The sequence below is a fragment of the Coregonus lavaretus genome, assembly GCF_964263955.1.
Source record: "Coregonus lavaretus genome assembly, contig: HAP1_SCAFFOLD_437, whole genome shotgun sequence".
NCBI classification, from domain to species: Eukaryota; Metazoa; Chordata; class Actinopteri; order Salmoniformes; family Salmonidae; genus Coregonus; species Coregonus lavaretus.
The window spans coordinates 331,258-338,341 of NW_028161735.1; positions in this window are offsets into that span (position 1 = coordinate 331,258).

Sequence of the window (7,084 nt, forward strand, 5' to 3'; positions counted from 1 at the left end):
ATGTCAATGTTCCCTATTTTCTTTCATCTCAGTCGTCTGTAAACTACTGGTTTCTGATTAACACAAATGTTCCTTTGAAATGACAAGGAGAAACATTCTAAAAGTCACGTTTACAGATTGTTAAATGAATCTGCAATTTTTAAAATGTCAACAAAAAACAGATAAATGTAATCTAGTTATTCTTATTTCTCCTGCAAAACAAGACTGGTTAGACTGGATTACAGTACCATGTGGCAGCCATATTTTTTCATGTTTTCCAACCAGCCCTGCTTTGATTAGCCCACACAGTCTTAGCAGGATAAATACACTGTTATGATGCTCTCTTTGCTTCACACAACAACAACAATAACAACAAGCAGCATCCTCTATCCAAAGCCGCCAGCACTATTTTACCTCATGTATGCTAGATGCACATTCATACGCTAGAAACTGTACATCTTTTCAACCATGTGGCATGCAGCTGTCAGATCAAAATTATGCTTTGCTTTGTACGTGTGTGTGTGTGTGTGTGTGTGTGTGTGTGTGTATCGACAAACAACACTCCTCTGTGATGGTGTGCATTGTTCATGGGCTCCAAGGGTTCAACATTCTTACAGGAAAGAGTTCACATCAGTCTCTGCTTTTACTCATGAAGGCTTGAAAAATAACAGCACAGGAGATTGGTGGCACCGTAATTGGGGGAGACGACCTCATGGTAATTGGGGGAGACGACCTCATGGTAATTGCTGGTGCAGAATAGTGGAATGGTAACAAATACCTTGTCTCATTCATAGTCTTCACTGCTGCTCTTCTTACTTTCACACACACACACACACACACACACGCACACACACACACACACTGCTCCAGAGAGATGAGTCCAAGTAGACGATCTAGAATCGAGACCCTCGGGTCATTGCAGTTAATCCGCCCATTCCCAACAGCATTCCCAATAGTATTTGTAGCAGTAGTCCCAATCCCAGCCACTGGGAACAATCAGTTCCAGCTAAGGAGTGGTTCAATAGAGAAGATCAGAAGGCCACCCTGCTCAGACAGCTCTGACAACCATAAGGACGTTTGGTCATTCTTTAAAGGTGCAAACTATGATATTTTGGTAATTTAAACAATTATGTATAGTATACCCATTGATTTTTGAAGAATATAAATCGGCCCCAACATACTATCTGTTTGTTGTCTTTCAAGTTAAATTGAAAAAGTTATGGATTTCTTTCCTTTCAAATTAAGGATTGGGCCTTTAATAGAGGTATGAGAATACAATGTTTGCTACAAAGCTTTCAAAGAAACTCACCGCCCTCTAAAGTTTATTCCCAGAATGATCTCTTGTAATTAATGAATGATTCATGCTGTTGTTGTCACCTGACGTCAACAGATCCGACATGTCCTATACTGGTCTACTTGTACTGTGATGGAGTGAGGTGGTGATAGGAGTCAACAGTCATTAGCTGTGATGAAGTACCATGGAAACAGCTGGGAAAATGTACAGGTTAAATATAGACTCACCTCGACGCAGGTGCACACACACACACACACACAATTGTAGCACACACACACACATACGTATGGATGCACACACTCTCAAACGCACGCACACACACACACCAAAACAGTCTATATAGGCTTACTTTTTGAGTTAGGCGGTCATTTTCAACCTCTCCCTGACCCAGTGTGTAATACCTACATGTTTCAAGCATGCCACCATAGTCTCTGTTGCCAATAATGCCAAGGTAACCTGTCTAAATGACTATCGCCCCGTAGCACTCATATATGTACAGTGGGGAGAACAAGTATTTGATACAATGCCGATTTTGCAGGTTTTCCTACTTACAAAGCATGTAGAGGTCTGTAATTTTTATCATAGGTACACTTCAACTGTGAGAGACGGAATCTAAAACAAAAATCCATAAGATCACATTGTATGATTTTTAAGTAATTAATTTGCATTTTATTGCATGACATAAGTATTTGATCACCTACCAACCAGTAAGAATTCCGGCTCTCACAGACCTGTTAGTTTTTCTTTAAGAAGCCCTCCTGTTCTCCAGTCATTACCTGTATTAACTGCACCTGTTTGAACTCGTTACCTGTATAAAAGACACCTGTCCACACACTCAAACAAACAGACTCCAACCTCTCCACAATGGCCAAGACCAGAGAGCTGTGTAAGGACATCAGGGATACAATTGTAGACCTGCACAAGGCTGGGATGGGCTACAGGACAATAGGCAAGCAGCTTGGAGAGAAGGCAACAACTGTTGGCGCAATTATTAGAAAATGGAAGAAGTCCAAGATGACGGTCAATCACCCTCGGTCTGGGGCTCCATGCAAGATCTCACCTCGTGGGGCATCAATGATCATGAGGAAGGTGAGGGATCAGCCCAGAACTACACGGCAGGACCTGGTCAATGACCTGAAGAGAGCTGGAACCACAGTCTCAAAGAAAACCATTAGTAACACACTACGCCGTCATGGATTAAAATCCTACAGCGCACGCAAGGTCTCCCTGCAAAGCCAGCGCATGTCCAGGCCCGTCTGAAGTTTGCCGATGACCATCTGGATGATCCAGAGGAGGAATGGGAGAAGGTCATGTGGTCTGATGAGACAAAAATAGAGCTTTTTGGTCTGTACTCCACTCGCCATGTTTGGAGGAAGAAGAAGGATGAGTACAACCCCAAGAACACCATCCCAACCGTGAAGCATGGCGTTGGAAACATCATTCTTTGGGGATGCTTTTCTGCAAAGGGGACAGGACGACTGCACCGTATTGAGGGGAGGATGGATGGGGCCATGTATCGCGAGATCTTGGCCAACAACCTCCTTCCCTCAGTAAGAGCATTGAAGATGGATCGTGGCTGGGTCTTCCAGCATGACAACGACCCGAAACACACAGCCAGGGCAACTAAGGAGTGGCTCCGTAAGAAGCATCTCAAGGTCCTGGAGTGGCCTAGACAGTCTAGAAAATCTTTGGAGGGAGCTGAAAGTCTGTATTGCCCAGCGACAGCCCTGAAACCTGAAGGATCTGGAGAAGGTCTGTATGGAGGAGTGGGCCAAAATCCCTGCTGCAGTGTGTGCAAAACTGGTCAAGACCTACAGGAAACATATGATCTCTGTAATTGAAAACAAAGGTTTCTATACCAAATATTAAGTTCTGCTTTTCTGATGTATCAAATACTTATGTCATGCAATAAAATGCAAATTAATTACTTAAAAATCATACAATGTGATTTTCTGGATTTCTGTTTTAGATTCCGTCTCTCACAGTTGTTCTCCCCACTGTAGAAATGAAATGATTTGACCATAATGCCTTCTAAGCTCATCATTAAGCTAAGGACCCTGGGACTGAACACCTCACTCTGCAAATGGATACTGGAGTTTCTGATAGGATGCCCCCAGGGGGAGAGGGTAGGCAACAACACATCCACCACACTGACCCTTAACACTGGGGCCACTCAGGGGTGCGTGCTTAGTCCCCTCCTGTACTTCCTGTTCACCCACGACTGTGTGGCAGCGCACAACTCCAACACCATCATTACGACGGTGATAGGCCTAATCACCGACGACGATGATACAGCCTATAGGGAGGAGGTCAGAGACCTGGCAGTATGGTGCCAGGACAACAACCTCTCCCTCAACGTCAGCAACACAAAGGAGCTGATTGTGGACTTCAGGAAACAGAGGCCCGAGCACGCCCCCATTCACATTGACAGGAGCAGGTTGAGAGCTTCAAGTTCCTCGGTGTCCACATCACTAAGGATCAATCATGGTCCAAACACACCAACACAGTCGTGAAGAGGGCATGACAATGCCTCTTCCCCCTCAGGAGGCTGAAAAGATTTGGCATGGGTCCTCAGAGCCTCAAGTTCTACAGCTGCACCATCACCGCTTGGTATGGAAACTGCTTGGCATCTGACCGCAAGGCGCTACAGAGGGTAATGCGTACGGTCCAGTACATCACTGGGGCCGAGCTCCCTGCCATCCAGGACCTGTATACCAGGCGGTGTCAGAGGAAGGCCCTAAAAATGGTCAAAGTCTCCAGCCACCCAAGTCATAGACTGTTCTCTCTGCTACCGCTTGGCAAGTGTTACCGATGCTCCAAGTCTGGAACCAACAGGACCCTGAACAGCTTCTACCCCCAAGCCATAAGACCCTTTTTGCACTAACATTTTTGATTAATCACAACGGTCCTGCTACTGTTTACTATCTGTGACTATTCCTAGTTATATGTAAATATCTACCTCAATTACCTCATACCCCTGCACATCAACTTGGTACTGGTACCCCTTGTATACAGCCAAGTTATTACCTCATACCCCTGCACATCAACTTGGTACTGGTACCCCTTGTATACAGCCAAGTTATTACCTCATACCCCTGCACATCAACTCGGTACTGACCCCTTGTATATAGCCAAGTTATTACCTCATACCCCTGCACATCGACTCGGTACTGGTACCCCTTGTATACAGCCAAGTTATTACCTCATACCCCTGCACATCGACTCGGTACTGGTACCCCTTGTATATAGCCAAGTTATTACCTCATACCCCTGCACATCGACTCGGTACTGGTACCCCTTGTATATAGCCAAGTTATTACCTCATACCCCTGCACATCGACTCGGTACTGGTACCCCTTGTATACAGCCAAGTTATTACCTCATACCCCTGCACATGGACTCGGTACTGGTACCCCTTGTATATAGCCAAGTTATTACCTCATACCCCTGCACATCGACTCGGTACTGGTACCCCTTGTATATAGCCAAGTTATTACCTCATACCCCTGCACATGGACTCGGTACTGGTACCCCTTGTATACAGCCAAGTTATTACCTCATACCCCTGCACATGGACTCGGTACTGGTACCCCTTGTGTACAGCCAAGTTATTACCTCATACCCCTGCACATGGACTTGGTACTGGTACCCCTTGTATACAGCCAAGTTATTACCTCATACCCCTGCACATGGACTCGGTACTGGTACCCCTTGTATACAGCCAAGTTATTACCTCATACCCCTGCACATGGACTCGGTACTGGTACCCCTTGTATATAGCCAAGTTATTACCTCATACCCCTGCACATGGACTCGGTACTGGTACCCCTTGTATATAGCCAAGTTATTACCTCATACCCCTGCACATGGACTCGGTACTGGTACCCCTTGTATATAGCCAAGTTATTACCTCATACCCCTGCACATGGACTCGGTACTGGTACCCCTTGTATATAGCCAAGTTATTACCTCATACCCCTGCACATGGACTCGGTACTGGTACCCCTTGTATTTAGCCAAGTTATTACCTCATACCCCTGCACATGGACTCGGTACTGGTACCCCTTGTATACAGCCAAGTTATTACCTCATACCCCTGCACATGGACTCGGTACTGGTACCCCTTGTATATAGCCAAGTTATTACCTCATACCCCTGCACATGGACTCGGTACTGGTACCCCTTGTATATAGCCAAGTTATTACCTCATACCCCTGCACATGGACTCGGTACTGGTACCCCTTGTATATAGCCAAGTTATTACCTCATACCCCTGCACATGGACTCGGTACTGGTACCCCTTGTATATAGCCAAGTTATTACCTCATACCCCTGCACATGGACTCGGTACTGGTACCCCTTGTATTTAGCCAAGTTATTACCTCATACCCCTGCACATGGACTCGGTACTGGTACCCCTTGTATATAGCTAAGTTATTACCTCATACCCCTGCACATGGACTCGGTACTGGTACCCCTTGTATATAGCCAAGTTATTACCTCATACCCCTGCACATCGACTCGGTACTGGTACCCCTTGTATATAGCCAAGTTATTACCTCATACCCCTGCACATGGACTCGGTACTGGTACCCCTTGTATATAGCCAAGTTATTACCTCATACCCCTGCACATGGACTCGGTACTGGTACCCCTTGTATATAGCCAAGTTATTACCTCATACCCCTGCACATGGACTCGGTACTGGTACCCCTTGTGTTTCTATTATTACTTTTATCATTAAGTGTTTTACTTTCCTATTATTTCTCCATGTTCTTTCTCTCTGCGTTGTTGGGAAGGCCCGTAATAATATAAGTAAGCATTTCCCTGTTAGTCCACACCTGTTGTTTGTAAAGCATGTGACTTATAAAATTTGATTTGATTACTTAGCTGAATAACTAAAGGAAGAAAGAAACGTCTGCATTCTGAGGTAACGTCTTTCTGTACACTGTGAGCAATGTTTTCTATTTGATGTCCCCTCCACAGTTCATGAACAGAATGGTCAGGTATTGTACTGTATGTCTTTCTCTCTCATGTTCTGTTTTGAAGATACAGAACAGATATGGGCTGTGTCACAAATGGCACCATATTCACTTTTGTAGTGCACAACTTTTGACCACAGCCCAGGTCAAATGTAGTGCACTAAATAGGGAATAGGTTGCCATTTGGGATGCAGACATGGGCTGGGAGAGAGCTACATTTATTGTACTTGTATGTCACAGAAACAATGGAGATTATAAATAAAGTAAGTATGAGAAAACTCCTACAGTGGCAGGCTACAATAGAAAGCTCGTCCTTTGAGGGAAACCTTATCCTTTTACTGCAGTGGGCTAAATCAGGTAGTCTTAAACAAATCTACTTTGAAACAAAAGTATACACCTCATACTCAAAATGTAATATTTTTCAACTCTATATATGACATGGTCATGGGCTTAAAAAAATAACACACCTAGACCATGTCATATATAGAGTTGAAATGTATTACATTTTGAGTTTGCGTCCCAATATTACACTTCATATACATTACAGAAGACTGAAATGTAACAAAACCGTTTGACATAGAAACACCATATTTTCATTTTTATCATGTTTATTAATTATGAAATTGTGAAAAATATTAATAACATTCCACCCATGAGGCCACTAGAGGGCGATTTTGTCATTTGACTGCAGGAAAGGGATACAAGTGTCTTGATTCTTCTTGTGTTTTCATTGAGTGGAGCTTGGCCTGTAATGTCTAAATAGATTTTTACAAATTCTAGTCGATGACTTGGCTCACAGGCATCAACTAGTTCAGATCTCCAATACAAT